Below are 22263 nucleotides of genomic sequence, written 5' to 3'. Positions count from 1 at the left end.
GGATGGAAACAAACAAACAAAAAAGCTCGAGTAGGGAGACTTGAAGATGGCATCAGCAACTGAAGAATGCAAGCAATTGCTTGATACGCTTATCTGAAAAATCTAATGTCTAGATACAGTGACTGGCATATTAGAATACCCAGTTCTCTTCTGTGTTGACTTTCTACTCTCAGTTGTGTTTTGCAATATATATCATCACTAGAAAAGTCTCTGATTACCTCACAAACATTTTTTTAAAATCTATTGTATCGGTAGTTCTTCTGGAAAGAACGATTAATTTTTTTCTGTGAAATTTCCTAAACTGCCCCAAAAAAGCTAATTTAAAAGATCAAAGGGTAGTGGAAATTGAAACTTGTGAAAGCAAAAATATAAAACTGCATCAAATGTATGCATTTAAACATTAAAATGAAGAAGAATGGGAGAATAATAAGGTATTCACATCTCTAACCACTTTTCAATATTCATCTTCCATTCTGCTATTTTTAGATAGCCGTTTGCTTAGGAAACATCTAATGTTAGAAGTGGTCAATGTGACGTATACGAGGTGATGGGTCTGGGCATAAGGAGGATGAATCTGGGCTGAGTTTACTTTACTGAGTTAATCTTTCTGTTGGCATAGTAATATTTAGTTTCTAGTCCTTTAGGGTGTGCTTTGCAAAGACATTTTTAACTGTTGGAATTTGTTTAAATATTTATTTTAATAAAACCACAAAGAAAATATATTTCCTGCTCGAAACAAACCCTTTTCAGAATGCCAGGACTCACAAGGATGTATGACTGGATTTTGTGACAGCTGATGTCTGTACAGGAGATGTTTAATAAATGGAGACATTTTATACTAAGTTTTGCAGATTAATATTTTTCCAGTAGTGACATATGTATTGGAAAAAAATCTTTTCAAAATGAGGTCACTGCTTTAAAAATGTAAGAAACATTGTCAAATTTAAAATGCTCTTTTAGAAAAGAATTCAGTAACTGCACATAAAGAGTGCCTTAATGTCTGCGACAAGCAAAACATCTGCTTCAGCAGCGGAAATGGAAAGTTAATACTCCAGATAAGCAAAGGAGGTTTTTTTGGGGGGAAAAAAAAGAGGAAAAAAAAAAAAAAGAACTGCTATAAACCTTACCCAAAACTCACATGAATTCTCCTTTGATCAAGTTAGTTCAAATGGAACAAATAACTCCCTCTTCCAATTAGCTTCATATCATCTGTCCCTATTAGCTTTCTTTCCCACCCCTGTTTTTCACCAGATTTCTTGGTTTTATCTTTATTCTACCCCAGGAGGGAGAAGACTGAACCCAGTGTGCACCGTGTGACCTGGCCCCACACATCCCCACGGCAGGTTTAGTGTATCCCTAAGGCGATGTGTGCTGTGGGTTAAAGCTGTAGTTGCCCTCGGTTTCCATCTGCCCTTGTGCGATGTGATCCTGGCCATCTCCCTGATCATGCTGCCTGCCCAACACCACCCACGAGTCCCCGGAAGGGAAGACATTGATTTAGTTGGGTATGTCACATCCCCTTCGCACCGCTGGTAAGTGTGTACTGAGAGTCTTTCCCCACCCACGGCTAGTGTGGGTCCAACCTTTTGTCCCATATCATGCCCCAAAGTTTGTTTATGTAAACCAGAGAGTATACTTGTATCCAAACGGCATGTCTCAGACCCACATGAGAAATACACTATAAATCTAGCCAGCCAGTATGCTCGACAGTTTTTACTGGGTGAATGTCTTTATTTTGCTGCCTTCTGTTTTTGCGTTACTAAGACTTGCCTGGGATTTAAAGATTTGCAGTTGATCCTGGGCTAGCTGAATCCAAGTCCAAGAACCCAGAAGCTGCAAACACGATCCTAAGTGTGTTCATTCAGGGTAGTGAGACTTGCTGTATCTGCGTGAAATACTTGGCCAGCTGACAATGTCGAAAGTGCCATCGATCGAGTGGAAGGGAAAGAAATGTAAAACTAAGATGGAACAGTTGCATATAAAGAAATAATATAGATGTTTCCATCTCCAACAAAGGAGATATATTAGAGGACAGGCAATATGATTTTGACATGAGAAAAACAGTAAGGTAAGCAAAAACAGAGGCAGAGGGAAAGTGGAGACCTGGTGGGTGAAAAAGACTTTCTAAGAAAGTCTATAAGAACTTTAAGTTTAGAGAATAAATAAATATATATTGATGAATGAAAATTTCTTTCTAGATCATTTTCATGCTTGACATTTGTCTAAATATGACTTGAAAGAAAAGCACAAATTTCTGCAAAATGTTTCTTCACAGTGTAAAAGCAAAATAAAAATTCTTGAAACCATTCTCCCATGCTTAAGCCCGGCACAAACTAGCTAAATATTAACTGACGTCAGAGGCAGAAGACTACCTAATTTAGAGCTGCAAAGGTTATGCGATTCTAGTCACTAAAATACGAGACCAAAGCAATGATAAGACCTTCACATTTACAATTATACAAATACATAACACTATAGTTAAAATGCAAGTACACATCTCACACAATATAGATTGTAAACAACAATTTCTCTTGTATTGGAAATTCATAACATACTTTCTTCAGCTATTGGGTTTCAAAATGAGGTCACATAATGTGAAATGGATTTTTTTATATAACCAAGTGCTTAAAAGCTGTATTATATATATTTCCAGATTGTTTGTTTCTTTAGAATCAATTATACTCTAAAAGTTGCTGTATGAGAAAACACTTAAACTCTTCATGCACTGTATAGTGTACTTGTTGCTACGTAAAACTGATAATAAAAGAGGTTAAAAGTCATTGCAGGTTTTAGCTAAGCATTCTGAATTTTTCATTTTGACTTCCATATTAATGTGCAGCAGCTATAGAGTTTCTCCAGCAAAAGCCTATTCATAGTTCTGAGTAGCAATTACTGTTGATACTGCCATTAATGGATCAACAGAGACACCTGGGAATGGTGGCTGACCTGCTGCCTTCAAAATTTGGAGCTGGCATGGAAATAACACTTGAAAGCAATTTCGAAAGGTTTTCTAACCTCTCCCTTCCTGATTTGCAATGGTGGGATGCAGCCTGAGATGAAGACACCTATATATAGGTATCTATCTATCTGTAGGCAACTATATGCGAAAGAAGGGAGTGCAGTGGTAGCTTGAAGGCTAATGGATAGTGTCATTTTAAATGGTGTGGTTTATCTCCCCTGGCCTTCAGGTTCTGCATTGAGAGGTCACGTGTTACCTGCAGATCTTGTGCCGTATCTACCAGCAAATGTCTTAAACATCCTTGGGCACACAAGATGGGAGTAAATCTGTAAACTGAACAATAAAATTACGTCCTAGGCACCTAAACTTCCATCATAGTCAGCAGAGATAGAGAGCAGGATTCAGCTGTGGAAACCAAGGTGTACAGGGCTATTTTAGCTGCAACGGGGTGTCCCCACCTGCCATCCTTCTGCCTCTCTAGAGGGACACAGTCACATGTCATGTGTGCCACGCAGATAACTTAAACGACGTGTAGCATCTCCTTGTTGATGTCTTCATTTCCGTGTCTTAATCTGGAGACTGGATTATGCTTCCTGTTGTGATTCTAGAAAACATAGGCATTACGCTTGCTGAAGTTAGAAGTTCAAAACTGGTGCATATAGCAGATACAGAAAAACCTTCTCCCTGAAGTTTCCTGAAGAGGATGCTCTGTCCTGCTCCCATACTTCTGTGAGGAACAAGATAATGGAAGCTGGAGGCTGAGAGCTGCAGTTTGTCTTAGAGGCCAGGTATCACTGATCATCTGATATACAATAAAAAGAAATGAGAAAAAGTAATAGTATATAGACAATTTCTGGAATATCTAGCAATACTTTTGGCAATTATATGCTCAAATAATGTCCTAATGTGATTGCTTTCGATCTGATTAAAGCTGCTGTATATCATAAATATGATCATCTGTACTTCCAGAAAAGAGGCAAATCATACAAATAATCTTACTCTCTAAACCATCATGTGCTGATCAATTAATTATGAATATCAATTTTAATTTAGGTAAGCAGAGTGGGGAAGTTTCATTTCTGGAGGTCTTCAAAGGCCTCCTATTTGCATAGAAGTTGGACTCAATTCCATTGCCTGAGCACAGGCATGTAGTTCCATTTTAAGTGTCCTAGATTATCCTTCCTGACTTAAATCTGTGCTCTAAAAGAGCGAGAAACTCTTGTGAGCCGTGTATCAAATTTGCCAAAGCTGAGCCCATCAGCCAAAATGGTGACAGATGCACAAAAATGTATCTAAGAAAGGGCAGAAAACGCTGGACAGGCAGAGGAGGAGGAAAAAATAGAGTGGGAAACGGCAGGAGGAACACCAAGGTGAGAGGAGGAGGAGGTACTCCATGGTGCCAGAGCAGATATTCACACCGCTGCCTGTGGAAGAGACCACGGGGGAGCAGATGGATGCTCCTGAAGGAATCACAGCCTGTGGGGAGCCCCTGCCACAGCAAGGGAAAGCGTGACGAAGGAGCAACAGAGAGTAACTGTTATGTACTGACCATCCCCTCTCGCCTCCTGGGGAGGGGACTCAGGAGTGAAAGAGTGAAGTTAAGCCTGGGAAAGGTGTTGTTTTAATGTTTATCTTGTTTTTTTTCCCACTACACAAATTAATGGTTACATTTTTATTTTAATTGGCAATAAAATAAGTTAATTTTCCCAAGTCGAGTCTGTTTTCCCCATGGTGGTAATTGGTAATCGCCTTTATCTTGACTCATGAGTTTTCTCATTCTTGTTCTTACTATTTTCTCCCTCCCTCCATCCCAGTGACCGGTGGGAATAACCAGGCAGCTGGGTGGGTGTTTGACTGTCAGCCAAGGCTAACTGACCACATCCCTCCAAAACAAAAAAACCCGATGTAGTTCTGGGGATTGCTCAGCAGTGCTTTCAGTAGATATCAGTGATGAGACTGCATCTGGTTTGGTGTCTTCTGTCAACGCTCCTAAAAAGTTTTGCCCTGTCAAAGATTGCCATATAATTCCATGCTGTGTTTTAGTTCACCCAACACACCTTTAGTTTCATATAACGCATGGTTTACACAACTATCACATTACTTAATGCCTTTTTGAACTGAAATACATCCCCAAAAAACCCAAAAATTACATCTTAGGCTACAGGGGAAAGTACCTGAGGCTCAGAGGAGACCCATGATTAAGTACTGTTTAGTCAGGATGAGGTCAGTCTTTTCTAGATGGGACCAGAGTTAAGCAGAATAGACATAAGCCACTCTATTATTAGTCGGAACACCAAAAGTGACTGCAAGAAATGCATTTTACAGTAGACACATAAAGTGTATCAAACAAAAGAATAAACATTTCACCAAGGAAGAGACGGACAATGAGAGATCAAGAAGGAGCAGTACTTATTCTAAAAGACAGCAAAAAATGCCACTAAGCATTTGGAAACCTATAGAGCAGTGTGCCACATACACCAGATTCCAGACGATAATCCTAAATAAAGTTATGTTGAATAGTGTTGCATTCCAACAAAGGAAGACAGCATTGAAGGCAAAGATGATTCTGCAGCTGCCTCCAAGCTGTTACTGACAGAATACCAGAATGCAATTCATTTCTTTGTGAGGGATGACTTCAATATTGAATTATAATGCAAGAAACATGGAAAGGACAGTGCAAAGGGAAAACTGGGATGCGGAATCATGAAGCAAAATGATGACTCAATGAATAATATTTGGTGTCTGATATATGGTTCTCCACATTTTCACAGTAAAAAGTCAAATTTTTCAGATAGGAAAAGAAAAATTTGACCACAAGGGCATCATCTGAAGACAGGTCATGTGTCTAAGGCGCAACAGCATGCCTGGCAGCAGGTGTCAGCGATGACTACAACCATTGCTCAGCCAAACTAAAAATAAAACAAAGAAAAATACCCTCTGATTAGGAAGTGACAAAGATCAACACTACAGAACTGAAAACAAAAGGGTGGTATGAGGAATTCCAACCTGGCCCTAAGATTAGATTTACTCTGGCGTATCAGGCAAAGGAAGCCGAACTGAAAGAAAAAAGGGAAATGCACAGATGCAACATGCCCAGTTCAGCTGTCACAACCGGGTATCAGTACTCTCACAGCAAGAATGGAAATACAGTGCCTCAATGGGAAAAGAACATTTAAAGAGCTGTGAAATACATGGTATGCTATGATATACTGTGAAAACATATAGCATTTTTGAGCAAGCAAAGTTTAAAATGGGACAATCAAAAGAAAAGGAGGAAGATTCTCATTGCTGAAACAGAAGAGATGGGGAGATTCTTTAAAAGAAATCATTAACAGCATCTACTGATCTCAACCACAGTTTAATATGGAATATTTGAAACCACACAACTAATCTCAGCCCTAACGGGATTTCAGGACAAGTTACAAGCAAGAAGCTGGAAAACAACAAAGCAGCAGGATGTAAAATTACAGCAGAAATACTAGCAGCGTTTGACTCACCTCCCTGATGAAACTGATATATGTGCCTAATGAAATCTAGGAAGGCAGAGAGGAAAAGCCTTTCTGAATAACAGAAATAAGGAAACATGAGTGGGATACTGTGAAAGGGTGACCTCACTGACTTCAACAACTGGAGACAACTTGTGCTGCTCTTCATCATAGCAAAAATAATTTCCTGTGTGATACAACACAGCAGTAAGTATACACAACTTACAGAAGCAGACAAATTCTGTTTGATAAATAAAAGAGTAGGTCAAATGTTTTTCCTTTAAACTGTACTCAGGATGAGTCAACAGTACTTCCAAAAAAAGGTCAATACTATCCACAAAAAAAAAAAGAAAACCCTAGTGAAAAAGAGCTTGATCCAAAAAAAAATCGGCTAACCCAAAATAAACTTTCATGAAACTCTCATGACAAAAGATAACAACACATTGGTGAGCAAAAATATCAAAGAAAGATAAAAACCCAGTCAAATATGTATTTGTGACTAAACAAATTATTTTAATCTCCTAACCTGACACCTTAATTCTGAAAGTCCACAGTTGAGCTTCTAGGTCCTTAAACTACTCCTGTATTACATTCTGATATATAAGGGGAAATAATAGTGGAGAAATGAATGAACATGCAAAGGTTACAGGGATATTTTATGAAACATCCATGAATCAGCTTTCTTAAAACTCTTAATTCCTTTTTGTGCTCAGCAAGACCACAGTTCTACACATAATTTTTGTAATATTTATTTTCTATTAACTCCCCACTTACCCTCCCTCTCGCTTGCAGAGGAGCTGTATCTACAAGAAAAATATTTGTTTACAAAAGGCTAATAGTCCTTCGCTTGCAGTAGTGGACTACCCTGACCCTAGAAGTCTGAGTGGGAGGACCAAAAGTAGGACAGTCTAGACCCAGTCAGCAAACTCTACCAGTTTCTGAAAGCAGAAGGCTTTTCTTAATCTCCATAAAGTTACCTAAAAATGTGGTTTTTGTAACTTCAATCTCAAAACACACCTACAGTACTTAAAAGATATAACACAAATATGTAACTGCGTTACAAAATAAAAGTTCCATAACCGTATCATTTCTATTGCTTTTTGATAAATGTATCAAAAAGGTAGATAAGGCCCTGTCCAGATCTAACTAATAAATCAACATGACAAAACACTATCCATATAACCTGAGACAGGATTTCTGTGTTGTATTCCCAATATTCATCACTTCGACATCAATAATTTTTTGTGTGCTCAATACCGCTACAAAAGTTTGGTGACCACAATGCAAAATAAAGTGCTAAAAAAATACTCTGAAACAATGAATTTGAGAATCTGAAATGGTTGCTTGAGAAATTATTAAAGCTAGTCACATACTCAAAAACAAGCCCATGGACAAATGTGTTAAGCATCAGTGTTTAATCATACTGTGACACTGCAAGTGAAGCTGAATGTAAATTTGAAAAAAAATCCTTTTTTTGAGTTCCACAAGGAGCAATATATATATCTGTGAAATCAGCAGATTTTTTTGTAATATGTACAAGTCGTAAATATCTAAGCAAAATAAAGTTGATAGACATCTCAGAGGTAGCATAAATTGCAGAAGAAAGCTTACATTGAGTAGGCTTTATCGCCTAAAGCTTTGTTCCTCTTTTGTCTAGGTATGTAGACTGCTTATTCCCAAACTGATGAGCTTTTGGTAGGAAATGGACAATACTGGGGAAAAATTCTGAAGGGAATACTATATATTACTGAGATCTGCATAAGGATGAGATTGACACGACGTCCTTCAAAGAGTAAAAACAGTGACCCATAAAGAAGTATTTAGGTTTTCAAGAAGATTACAATTTAAGAAGGGGCACTCTACTAAGGATGTGAAGTGAATGCATGGTATTTAAGGAATGCAAAAGGAAAAGTAGTTGAAATCAATATTGAACATCAGGCAGAGAGTAGCAATCTGGCTTTCACATCTATTCAACTAGTTTCTCAGCCAGTAAAAAGTGACATTGCTTTGCTGACTCAGAAGAATCCAGAGATTCATAGCAGCTGGGGATTCACGTCCTTGTACATTTTGATGTGCTTTGTTTAATATAGATAAAGGATGAGGAGGTTCAGCTACTAGTTACTAGTAAAAGGGGCCAAGTAAAGGGATGGCAGTAATAAAAAATGGGCATAGAGAAAGAGAAATAACTATAGTAATTGCTCTGTAATATTTGTTGGGCTACATACTCTTGATCCTCTGTAGCTAGAGAATCAAGCAAGAAGACTAGTCCGGTAATGATGCAATCAGAAGGCATTAGAAGCATGTAGTAAATTAACAAAAAGCTGGAATTCCTTTAAATGAATAAATAGATCACAGGCACATATATACTTATATGGTTAGTTATGGATGTTGTGATAAGTGTCTCCAAAGTTTGACCTGATAGCTACTTCATTTTCACGGGAACGGGTTATGGGATGGGAATGGGCTATGGGAATCAGCTACTGCTGGTTCACTCATCTGCAGTGTAAAATTAAAAAAAAAAAAGCTATGTATACTTAAGAAGCTGTAATACATCCAGCCCAGCCAGACACTAACATGTTTGTGGGCATCATTGCTACAAATACAAAATGAAGAGTAGATTTAATCATTAAAGCCACCCAACCTATTTCCAAACTCATGTAACTGTACAAAACTTGTGACAGGTTACAGACACTGAGGAGGAAAAAAAAAATATTCTGGAATTGGGTAAAAAATCCCATTACATGTACTTTGCAATGATTGACCAGGAAAATCAAAACAATCATCCGAGCCCTGAAAATGCTTGCACTCCCGAATAATGTTATGCATCAATAGTCGATGGGCCTGCTCTCATGCGTAAAATTACTCAAGTGTATAAATTTTTCAGGATTGGGGCCAAGCAGTATAATGCTAGACCACAGAGCCCAAAGACAGTTGGCAGCCATTCAAGAAAAGTGCTGGGGGCAGCAGTCTCAAAGCTGCAGATAGCTGAGTAAAATTAATAAAACTATACAAATTAAAGATTAAAAAAAAAAACCAAAAACCAAACAAACAGATATTTTAGACTTTGCGCAATGCCACTTTGCTTTTACAGTTTCCATGACCTTAAACTGGAAAGAAAGGGTCAAGCCAATTACAGTAACAGGATGGTTGGACTAGGTGATCTGAAAGGTCCCTTCCAACCTACGCAAGTCTATGATTCTAAGTAAGTTAAATTTGATTTGTATGCTACAGAATGCTCAAATAATTTTGAAGAAAAAAATAAAGAGGACAAAGACACCAGAAAATAACAAATCTTATCTTGAGATTTACTATAGGGTTTTTTTCAAGTCAGGGTTGATCATGACTGTTTAAAACTAGATAGAAAAAGTTCAGTCAATGAGAAAGAATTTAAAAAATTAACACAGTCACAGCAACTGAAATATAGCGCAATAAAGAGCAAAATGGATACAAAGAAAATGGTGGTTGATGAAATTACCTAGTCTAAAAGGAAAAATTGACATATTTTACAGTCCACTTGTGATAGAAGCATGTCTCGGGTCACCTAGGACTTTTTTTCATAATATTGGCTTAGGGCTTATAGTTTAGGTTTTTTGAATCTCTGCACTAAACATGCATACTTCTTTTCATTGACTGTACAAGGAGACCAGACTCCTATCTCTGACACATAAACAAAGCATCTAAAGATAGGTTGTGTGAGTGCTGTCTGGAAGCAGCTGCCGTAGAGTAAATCTCAGAAACTGGCAGCCTCTACTTGGAAAGAAAAACCTAAAAGAAGAAAACCTAAGGCGAAAAAAAAAAAAAAAAAGCTTGAAAAGTATTGCTTTTCCAGAATTAAATCTATTACACATCCTCAAAAAAGTACAATACATTTGTAACTGCAAATACAGTCTTACAAAAGGACCAGGAAGGATCAATACAATAAACCAGAAGGATCCAGCTTGCATGTTCAGACATAGGCAAGATATCTAGCAAAAGGAAAAAATAGCCTTGGATGTTTGTCCTGTGTTTAGCTGAACGGTTGGATAATGCCAAGAAAGACTTTAAAGAGACCTACATGAAGGTTACTTTCACACTTCAGGGTAGGTATTTAAATATGACCATGGATTTTCGTTAAAGATGCAACAATTAAGCGGGGTAAGATGGTGTCTACCTCAGAGATCTTACAGTGTAGACACGCTTTATGTCGGGGAAAAAACACAGTCACGAGGATTTGTCCCGTGAAGGACACTCACATAGTATGGCAGCACCTACAAGCATTTCCCCATTGAGTTGGGATCCTCACTTTTGTCCTCTGAGTTGCATTAATTTTGGCTGTGAGAGAAGGTAGAGCGAATACCCTGCTATGTGTCAGATCTGATTCACAGGGTAAGCAAAGGGATATGAAAAGGGCACATCAAAAGTCCACACAGCTCCATAATCTCAGTCATTCCCCAAACGTTTATTTATGTAAATAGACTTGGAAGCATGCCCTGAAGATCAAAAAGTAGTGTAGTGAAATTACTTCTCTTAAAATGAGGCTGGGAGGTCCAATGCTATTTGATGGATTGAAGGAAAAGAGCTTACTGTTTCAGATATTAATTAAAACAAAAGATAGCATTAATCTGACATTTACATGGTCCAAAACATGGGACATGTCCCTCATATCAGTATTCCCAACGGTGGGTAAAGAAAGTAACAAGCTCTTTTTGACCGGAATCTGTGATTAGGAAAGGCAATGTTGTAGGTTTACATTCTCCCTTTCCTTCAACCCTGCTTTTGAAAGACTGTCAGTCTCGACACTATGAGCTAGGAAAAAGCAACCTTTTTAATGATATAGACTAGAAAAAATTCTGAAACACCTTTAGCAACCCGCAGGTTTTAAAATTTATTATCCGTAACTATTCCACAGGTGATCAAAACCTATCCTTCTCTCTACAGTCATATTCAGAAGCAGATTTGACTGCATATTTACAACACTGATAAATGCTTACAAATATCTAAAGGGTGGGTGTCAAGAGGATGGGGCCAGACTTTTCAGTGGTGCCCGGCAACAGGACAAGAGGTAACGGGCACAAACTGGAACACAGGAAATTCCACATCAACATGAGAAGGAACCTCTTTACCTTGAGGGTGGCAGAGCACTGGAAGAGGCTGCCCAGAGAGGTGGTGGAGTCTCCGCCTCTGGAGACATTCAAAACCTGCCTGGACGCGTTCCTGTGCAACCTGCTGTAGGTGACCCTGCTCTGGCAGGGGGGTTGGACTAGATGATCTCCAGGGGTCCCTTGCAACCCCTGCCATTCTGTGGTTCTGATCTTCGCTTTCTAAACTACGGTTCAGTTGAGGTTTTCATAGTAACCCCAACATATACAGCAAATCAACTACTAGAATTAGTTTCTGCTCCTTCTCTGACTTTCTAGTAAAGACGAAAGGAGGCTAAATCATGATTCTGAAGGGTTTTGTCCATTCCATGTTACAGTTCATTACGCAGGTTACTATGTGTTAGCAATGTCATTGTCAATCCAAAAGCGTATGTATATATAAATAAAGGAAAAAAGAAATTTAAAGGCGGGGGAAAAAAAGAGAGAAAGATTTTCAGACTGAAAATCAAGATAACAAGAACTGCAGGTCATCGTAATAGATTATAAAAGTGGGGCCTAGAAAATAATTAATAACGAGCAATGACCTACAACTAGCGTCGGATTCCCTGCCTCTCTCTGGGCTGGCATTAGCTGCCATTATAAATTGAGGAAAGAATTCCCCAAATAATTGCAAATAGCCACTGGAGATTCTGCACACCAGCTAAGATGTGTCTGTGGGCATGCTAACAAAAGCAATTTCTCAGCAAGCAATATGCTAACCCCCTGGGACTGTTAATGAATCTGCTTTGTGGTAAACTTTTTAGGAGTCCATGCTACAGAGACTTTTTAAGCATGTCGCTTTCTGAATTCTCTTGTTTCCATAAAGTTCTTTTGACTGAAATTCATATTTCATTTTATTCAGGAGATTCCTGCACCTCAGTTTTCACTGCACTGCACATTTCGCATTGGAGCGGCTTTTAACGAAACTGTGAGTTGTTATCTGCAGTGAAGAGTATTATTTTCAGCTTTATTTTAAGGCGTGGGGTTTTTTGCTATTTTTGCACTGCTTCATTTATACATAATATTTAGTCTCTCTCAGAGCCAGACTGCTCAGCAATTATTCTTTTCTGTTGCTTTCTGCGAGTGTCGAACAACTCCAGCAACCCATCATCATTTACAGCCTCTCCCCTACAGAGGGCACCTTTGCCTTATTGGAATTGCTTCTGCAAAAAGAGATAATCGGTGGTTATCGGAGAAATAACTGAGCCTACAAAGCGAGATCAGACTTCTCACAGATGCAAGGACTTTGTTTGCCTAGTCTTTTTAATTAATCGAGTTTTGTGCTATGATTCAGCAGCAAGCAATAGCAATGTTACATTCTGTATTATGATAGTCTCCACAAAGACGTGAGGAGATTGCTAGGATTTGTACTGGAGGTCAATAAGTACTGAAATGAATTAAAGAGCGTTAAGTTTGGGGTTGCTTGTTGGTTCCCCCCCCCATCAATAATTAAGGGTTTTGTCATTAAAAAATGTTTCTGAGATGCGTACTGAAAACATTAGCCGTGGGAAAACACACCATAGAAAGAAAGTCAACCATTTCCCAAATAAATCTTTCTAACAGACCTCCAATTAGTAATCGCAATCTGAAAGCTGTTCAAGTGGAAGAAAGGAAGATTTCATTCTCTTTTGGAGGGTTCGACTATCAAAACTGACACTAAAATTCTTATTTGGGAAAAATATCAATTGACTGCAAGACTGAGCCGAAAAGTAATTTTCTTCCTGATTTTTTGCGTGCTATTATTTATGAAGTGTCAAGTATATCATTCATAGTATCTGCTGGTTCTGAATAAAACTAGCAATACTTTTCTGTTCAATATTGTTGTTCAGCTCGATCTGTAAAACAGTCTTCCGTTACAGGCCGTTTCACTAATGTGTAAAGACAGATGCAAACGTCATTGATTTGTAAATGGCAAAGTGAAAATTCTAAAGAATAATCTTTCTGCCGTCGTTTTAGATCTGTCTGACTATTCAAAACAAGCCACAGCTATAAAAAGAAGTGCAAGACATTGCATTTATGCGACTCCCAAACAGGTCAGTACTATGTTAGTTCACATTAACTGCGGGGAAATACACGAATAAATGCACCTGTTCCTTTGCATAATGCTTTTTTATGGTGTTCCTATCGATAAAAGTAACAAATAGCCTTATAAACTCAACAGCAGTCAACCTGTTGCAAGCAGATTCTGACTTCCCTGGGCTGGTTTCTGGGACTGATATTGACTGTAAAGAATCTGACACAAAACCCAGCAAGGAATGTGCCCTGCCTTCCCTAGCATTTTTCTAGAAGTCTCTTATAGAAAATGCATTCGTGTTTACATTTTCAGCTTCAAATAGCCGGCACAAAAGCACGAGAGCACAAAAACCTGAATCTCTAGTCCAGGCTGCTAAATTAATAAAGCAGGCCCTGTATTAGTGAGTAATACTTTAATGCCATTCGAAAATTGTTTTAGGGAGCATTTTAGCGAGCTCCGCCTGTGTTATAATTTTACTTCCTTTTTCTTTTCTAATTATAGGCCAAGGCTGAATTCCTCACTAATTAAGGAAACTTCTTTTTTTTAAAAGATTTCATTTCTAGAAGTCAATAGGAACGTTGGCCATCTGAAGACTGCAAGATCAAGAGCTTGTGCCTATGAAAGTGTCCACTGTGAATACATGTTTCAAGACAGTTACCCTAACATAAAACAGTTGAAGCTACATTTGCAGTAGTAAATTAAACAGTGCCAGGAATGTTCCCAGGTACTGGAACATGATGGTCTATACTAAAAAACTTGAATGGCCCCCGGCACACTTTAAGCATCCTAAAAACCAGTTCCTGGGCGCAGTTTGAGGGAGAGGGAGGCTGCACATCCCAGAGACCCTTCCCAGCTGGCAGACTGGTGCCATTACCCTCTTTTGGACAGGAGAAGAGTTTACAAATCCATGCATGTGCTAGTTGGCTTTATTGCATAGGAACGTTCCCAGACAAGTTTAATTTGCTAGCATAAACGTAGCCTCCAAATCTGTATTTACTGCAGCCATTATATGTCACTGTATTTAAAAGTACTCAGCTATTGGCCCTTACTTGTAAACTGTGCGTGGAGTTCTAAGTTTATAGGAACAAGTATAGGAAACAAAACACTCAAGAAAACATTTTCGTGATTATATACACTGCTATATGCATTATTTTCCTTGTAATTGTTTCAGCTTGATAGTAAAAAATAAAACTTAGAGCTGTTAAGAAAATGTTTGTTTTGAATACAGCTTTATGGTTGTAGACAGAACAGTTTAAAACAGAAAGTAAAAGCCACTGGATAACATTTCAGAAGTATCTAAGCTACTCAAGGAGCCTCATTTTCTAAACAGGACAAATTTACCAGTGGCGAACAGAAGGTCTTCCTTATCAGCATGGGATACCCCACGGGATTGACAGGGAAGAGGCTCTACAGACCAACAGCAAGCGTGGCTGAATTCTGCCCTTAAAATCTTTTCTCAGAGAGGTGACACAAACATTTAGCTGAGACGTATTAGAGTCTACTTGGAGGTCTTTCTCCTGGTGGTAGTATATTGGTCAACTGGCCTAAATTTTCCACAGAAGAACCAGAGAAACCTTCACCATTGCAGACCTCATATTTGATTGCTCGTGCTCACTGCTCCCATGTGGGAAACCTGGCTTAGTTCTCTTGTCCTGTGGGAACGATAGAAGTTGGATGTGTGAAAACAGGTTTCCCACCCTGGAAGTGACCTGCCTAACTGGTTATTAGCTGTACCACAGAATGCAAATATGGATGCAGAAGCAAATCGCCTCATTTCAGCTTTACCTTGCGTGAAGCCCCGCTTGGGTGAACGTAGGGAACCCAAGAGCAGACTGTTGGTGTTTCGGCATGGACTCTCTCTTCAAGAACACCAGCAACACTGAGATTTGGGCTTCCATCTATATGTCCAGCAAAGGAAACACTGGTGACACTTTGGTGAATTGTGTCAACATGAGCTTATGCACTAAGGGATTTAAGTACCTATTAAATCATGCGACAATTGTAGTATAAGTACAGCACATGAATTTTTTTGCGGATCTTAGTTGCCCTATCCCTCCTCACGTGTGAACATGGAATAATCCTCAACTGCCTGAGAGTGATCATCAGATTGAAGGGTGTAATTAAGCAAAAGCACGACAATTAAAACTCTTTCTAACCAGCTAGATTAAAGCAATTTAGATGGTGGTAGTTCATTTTTCTTGCTTTGAAGTTTATATTTTAAGTTCGTAGTCACATGTTTAGGAGAAAAAAACTTTAATAAAATGTGCTAGCATATACTTTTGACTCAAAAATATTTTATATGGATAAAATATTATTACTGTAACTCACCTCCTTGTATACTTTTACTGTTTTCTTAAATTGATTTCTTATTCGAATGTAGTCACTGATTTTCCCCTAAAATTCCCTTTGCTTTTCAAAATATAAGAATCAAATGTTGTTTTCTTTTTTTATTCTTTTTGGTACTTTCGTGACTCAGCTTATTGCATTTCTATGTTAAGTACCTACTTATAGATCTACAGTTGTGCCTAAAGCTAAGAATGTATTGAGGAATTGCTGTCTTTGTAAGTCTATTTTTATTGGAAAAATATTCCAAGAATTTACTTTTACATAAACTTAAAGTCCAGTATTCATACTAATAAAATTCAATTGCATGTAAATTACTGAGCAGTGAAGAGGAACAGACAACAGTGAAGTTATATTATTTTAAAAAAATCAAAAAAATAGTCACAATAAAAGTCTTTTGCCGTTATCCATAAAATTCAACAGTGTATATTTTAAGGGAACTTATTGTGGCTGTACTATCCCTGTTATACCTACCATAAAGATACAGAAACTTTTTTCTTAATGTTTTATATCTATGCCGAGTATTATCCTGTTTTCAAATAAGTGTCCTTTTTTGGAAATGTGAAAATAGAGAAAATCAGTGTGTTCCATATTTACGGATTCGTGTGACAAATTTTTGGTATCAAGAACTATTTGAGCATATAGGTAGGTGCTTACTCTTAATGAAGAAATGCATAGCAACAATGAAGGAAAAGATGTGACTGTCAAATAGAGGTAGAGAAGAGAGACGTTAATTCCTGGCTTGCCTTTCATCATCCACCAGGTGATTTTAGACATTGAGCCCAAGAACATATTTGCAGTTTTCCTTCTTGGCTAGACATGGTCTTAGCATCTCAAGAAGTTCATACAACGTGAGCCAACGGTTTACTGAAAGCTTTTAAAGATGGAGTTAGAAGATTAGTCCATTCCACCTACTTGCGATGTGTGATAGAATTCGAAGGTGCCTCTTACAGCTTTTGGAATCCTGCATGGGAAATCGTATTATGCTGGACACAATTATAGGTGCTGGGATACGACTAGGGACATTATCCATTATCCCAGAGTACAACAACACGCAGCAAATACTTGGGACATTTAGTGCCACTGTGAAAATGTATCTGGAGCTTATCTACTTGATACCTTTTACCCAAACGAGAAGGCCGTGCGTCGCCTTCCATGCAAAGTCCACCTTCATCTCCAAGGCAAGAACAGTTTCTAAGAAAATATAAATGCTGCCCATTAGCAATCTCTGAACACAATGTGAGTAAAAAAAAAAACTCGAACAAAAAAAACACCGAACCCCAAACACCTTAGAAAAGAAAGAAGGGGCCTAATGAAAATATCTCGCAGAGCTTCTGCAGCATTGCATGTCATGTAGGTATCCAAAACTCAGAAACGTACCTAGCGTTGTTTGTGTTTCCCACCAAGTCTTTACAGCTGGGCAGCCCCTCCAGTTACTTCCACAATGACAGCGTCAGGATCATAGAATCATAGAATGGTTTGAGTTGGAAGGGACCTTAAAGATCATCTAGTTCCAACCCCCCTGCCATGGGCAGGGACACCTCCCACTAGACCAGGCTGCTCAAAGCCCCATCCAGCCTGGCCTTGAACACTTCCAGGGATGCTGCCTATGAAACACTCGCTCCAGTCACACCCCTCCTCAAACAGAGGGGGCTTAGTGAGACGGACGAAGCAGGGGAAAGACAACTTTTCCATTTCTGCTCTTCCTAGGCTTCCACTTAGACAATGAAGCAACAACACACACACACACGCACCCCCACTTAATAAGGATGAATTTAAGCCTGTTTTTGTCCGTATCTCATTCCTTTGCGTTTCCCCCAGTTGTGCCCGCCTTTTCTTCCCCGCGAAGGACGTTTCTCCTCCGGGCCGGCCCGCGGGGCGCGGAGGGGGGCGGAGGGGGGCGCGGGGGGGGGGGCGGAGGGGAGAGGCGGGGGGGGGGGAGCGCTGAATGCGCAGCCCGGCTCCCCCCCCCGCCCCCCCCCCCCCCCCCACGCACGGGCACTAGTGGGCGCTGCAATTTCTACTAAGTTTCTCTAGGCGACGATATTCCACGCTGCATCCCACCGGTCACGGGGGGAGCGGAAGGGGGGGGGCAAAAACTCTTGCTTCAATATGAAAGACTCGGTCCGCGTGTGCAGCCTGCAGGCAGTTGTCGTTCACGTTGCTTTGCTTTACTGGAGCTGAGCTGGGAGAGGTCACTGGAAAAGCAAGCAGCAGGCAAGCAGGCAAATTACTGCCTTTTGTTTTTCTGGGTTTTTGGTTTTTTTTTTTTGCCTTTTTATTATATTTATTTATTTATTTCTTTTAAGCAGGACCTCGCAAAGCAGTGCCCCGCGTTACAGCTCGGAAAGAAGGTGTCGCTCCGGTTGTACTGCGCAAAACGGCCGTGAAAGTCCCCAAGAAACCCGGCTGAAAACTGTCGAAAGCAAAGCTCGCACCGTGCCACGTTCCATTTGAGCTTCTTGTGGTGTGGTTGGCAACACAACTTTGTTTTGTCTGGGCTGGGGTGGGGCGGTGGGAGGGGGGGCACTTTTTAAAAAATCTCCTCCATTGATACGCCTCTCTCTCGGTATTTAACAAAGAAGGGATCTCTTTGGTACTATTGCAAGAGACATGCAAAAAAAAAAAAAAAAATACAACCTCGCCACATTACCCGAGCCCACTTAGCAACTTTTCAGACTTTGTTCCTCCTGCTTTCCTATCTAAATACAGTAGACGGAAATGGGAGATAAGGCTCCCATGCAAATGAAGATAACAGTTGCTCGCCCACTCTCCGCTTAGGATAGTGGAAGACGCACTGGTTTCCCCTAAAGCAGATTTTCTACCCCCCGCTCCCCCCTTCCCCGGTAGCCTCCTGCGTGTAAAGCGCCCAGTGCATTGTCCCCTGACAGCTGATGCTTATCGTGCCGGTGGGGGTATTGTGTTTCAGCTCGTGGCACTGGAAAACCCTGCAACTTTTCTTTTGAAGTTAAATGGCTTCATTTTCTTTCCATGTATGAATGACTCTCCGAAGGAACGACCCAAAAAGTCGACCCGTTTAACGACGCCCGTCCGACCAACCTGTTCCTCCTCCCGCGCTCGGAGCTTTGCACAAGAAGGTCCTCTCGGAGCAGAGGGAGGAAAGGGGGAGGGAGGCTCCTCAACCAGTCCAAGTCGCATCGTAATTAAATTTTATTTTATCCTACCGAGGCATGCAAAATATCGAGCAAAAAAATACAAGTTTAAGTAATTTGTTTGTATTCTTATCTGTGGGAGTTGGAAATTAACAGCCCCGCTAGTTTACTGTTAAGCCTGGAGAGCGAGAGATTGCTTTGCAAACATTACAGTTATTATGTCTGCAGTTGGTACTCTTTGTATAAATTATTGATCAGCCATCTTATTTTTCTTTCTGCTTAATGGATATTATAGCATAGCCGTTTACACGCTATAGTTAAGGTTGTGTCAGCACTTCCATTTATAACATCCCCCCTCTTACCGAGAGTTTATAACTCGCTATAAAATTCCGCTCTGGGCTGAAACTTTTCAAGCAAGGGCTCGGACTTTGAAAGGCGTCCCCTCACCCCCCCATCAAAGAACAATTTAAAACATTTGTCTGCTTTTTTTTTGAAATACGGGAATAATAAAGGTAACACCCCCACCCCCATCACCACCCCCAATGTTTTTCATTCACCTAAGTGACTCGAGGAGGAAAAGGCTGCGTCTCGCAAGATGTCAGATTATATATAAAAAAGAACCCAGAGCGTATTTTTTCTTTAATTATTATTATTAAGGGAAACAATTAGTGCCCGAGCAGCCGCCGAGCCGCCGCCCTCCGCCCCGCCGGGCGCCCGATCCGGCGGCGGCCGCCCCTCGCCCCGCGGCCGGGGTGGGGGGGGGACACAAGAGGGATGTCGCCTTCCCCCGCCGCTCCCGGGAGCGGGGCAGGACAAGGGGCCCCCTGGCACCCGGCAGAGATCGGGGCGCGTGTTAGAAAACCAGGAACATTTAAGCCCGGGGCCGGCTTCTCCAGCGTCTGTGTTTCGATTCGCCTGGGTTGGGAGCGAGGGATGGAGCGGCGGAGAGAACTAATTCTGTAAGGGGGGGAGCGGGGGGGAAACACGGGAAAGGGCACCTCGGATTAGATCACCGCTTTAACATAATACAATGGCAGGGGCTTTGTGCTTCATAATTATTGCTCTGAGCGACTTTTCCTACCTGTTGGTAGGTGAATTAACGCGTTGGACTGAGGACCTCTAATGAGAGCCCGAGTGTAACTCGAGCATCACAGAGGGGCTCCCCGTCTGTTCCAGCCCTCGTTTCATCCCGGCGGGGAAAGTTGGTTTATCATTTTCCTTCCCGTCCCGCGGCTGTCTCTGGTGGCTGTCACTTGTGCGGTGAATGTCGTCAGGCAGCACCCCCTCACCTGCTCCATCCGGCCCCAGAAGGGAACCCGACCCGCTTCACCATTTCGGCTCTGGGAGCCGCAACGCGACCCAGAAGCTCAAATCAACATAAGGATTATTTTAGTTAGTGTCCTCGAAACATATTTTCTCAAATCAGAACAGCGACTTAAGGGGGGGGGGGGTATAAATCGTAAATAAGCAAGTAGCTTAATTGGCGTTTGGGATGCGCAATTTGCATGTATGCGCTTGTGCGTGGGTGTGGGCGAGTACGTGTGTGTGTGTGTGTCGGATGCAGGGAAGGAGGGAGGGAAGGGATGAGAAGGTTCCCAAGCCGTCGGTTATTGCATCTCTCAGTACAGCGCGCCCTCGCTCAGTGCATCAGTTAGCATCACCGGAGAGAACACCCATTTCTCCTGGGGATGAAGGGGGAGAACCGAAGGATGCGCTCTGGGGCTAAATCCTGCCCTTGTACTCAGGCGGGGAATACCCTGGGAACGAGCGAGGTGACTCCCGGGAGTGAAGCCGGCAAAAGATGCTCTGGCGCTGGAAGTGCCCGGGTGAGGCAGGGCGTGTGCGGGCTGCCAAGCCCGCAACAATTCCTCTTCCACTCCTTGCGCCGGGGATGTGCAGCAGCCGCTTCCAACTCTCCAGCTGAGAGATGCACGTTAAAACAATCAGCCCAGGTGATAACTTGTCCCCAGGTTCTCGTTTGTAAAGACTTTAAAAGTTATTTTTTAATGGCTCCTGAAGTTTCCTCGCTTCCATTCTTCCACTTTTTTTTTTTTTTTTTTTTTGTGTGTTAAGCAGGCACCATACGTAAATACAAATTGCAGTAAACAGAACGTGACAGCAATCTTGCCACGTATTCTGGACTTTTCATGATATATGGTGGACTGTTCAGAAGTGTATGCTATTGTTAAAGCTGTTTGTGCCGGGTGTGCTAATGCACTGTTTGATTGAGTGAATTAGCAGTCATAACAATCTGGCAGTCTGGCCATAGAAGTGTGCTCAAATTGATTTGTGTTATGGCTGGACTGGAAAATCTAGTGTTAGTTGTTTTTTGCCCTGGGGCATTGTTTGTACCAAACTCCACTTTTCATTTAATTTTCCAATATATTTTTGAAAGACCAAAAGGTTTGTGATCAACGTTTGCTGCACTTTATTATTATTCAGTTATTAAAAATATCCTATGAGTAATTTCAGGTTCCCCAAAACCTTGCTTTCAATTAGAGTAAACATAATTAGCGTGACGTCGTGCTTGGAATGGTAAATCTCCCTTTGTATCTATTAAGCATGTTATCTACTTGTCCTGTCACTGAAAGGAATCCAGTTTGTATTTGTATTGGACAAGGTCTGTGCTAATTTGACTATAATGCAACAATTAGAAAAACAGCACTGCAGTATCCAGTTTCTTATTACTGGTACAACGCTTCACATCAATCTCAACTGTATCCATCGTGTTTTCAATGTTTAGTAAATATGTTGGTGGGGAAAAAAAAAAAGGATCCCAATTCACAGACTTACATTTCTATGAGCCTATTTTCCTGAGCGTTGCAGGGGGGGATTCGCTATATGGTCCCTCCCTCTTTCTGTGTCTTCCCTCTAAATAACAGATTGCTCCTGAAAGGAGGATTGCTGCTCCAGACCCGGGAGATTAAAAGCACAACAGAACTTACCTTCTCTTCGCCAGTACTTGCTCCTTCCTTACAATCTTCTGCTCAGCGGTCGTTTGTCAGAATTATAATGCAGCATGATTAAACCTAAAACATTACTCTATTGATCACACAGAAAGCTTTGTGAAATCATTTAGCTGCTTCTCTTCAGAAACCGGTGAACAAAACAGGTCACTAGACAAGGGTAAGACAAAACACAAGACAGAAAGGTATTTCTCAGGAAAATAAATTCAGAAGAAATGCAGAAAAAAAAAAATACTGTGGATGAACTTAACACGGTAATACGCTAT

Source organism: Rissa tridactyla, chromosome 1, assembly GCF_028500815.1.
Source record: "Rissa tridactyla isolate bRisTri1 chromosome 1, bRisTri1.patW.cur.20221130, whole genome shotgun sequence".
NCBI classification, from domain to species: Eukaryota; Metazoa; Chordata; class Aves; order Charadriiformes; family Laridae; genus Rissa; species Rissa tridactyla.
The sequence above is the reverse complement of the archived record's forward strand: the minus strand, read 5'-3'. Positions refer to the sequence as shown.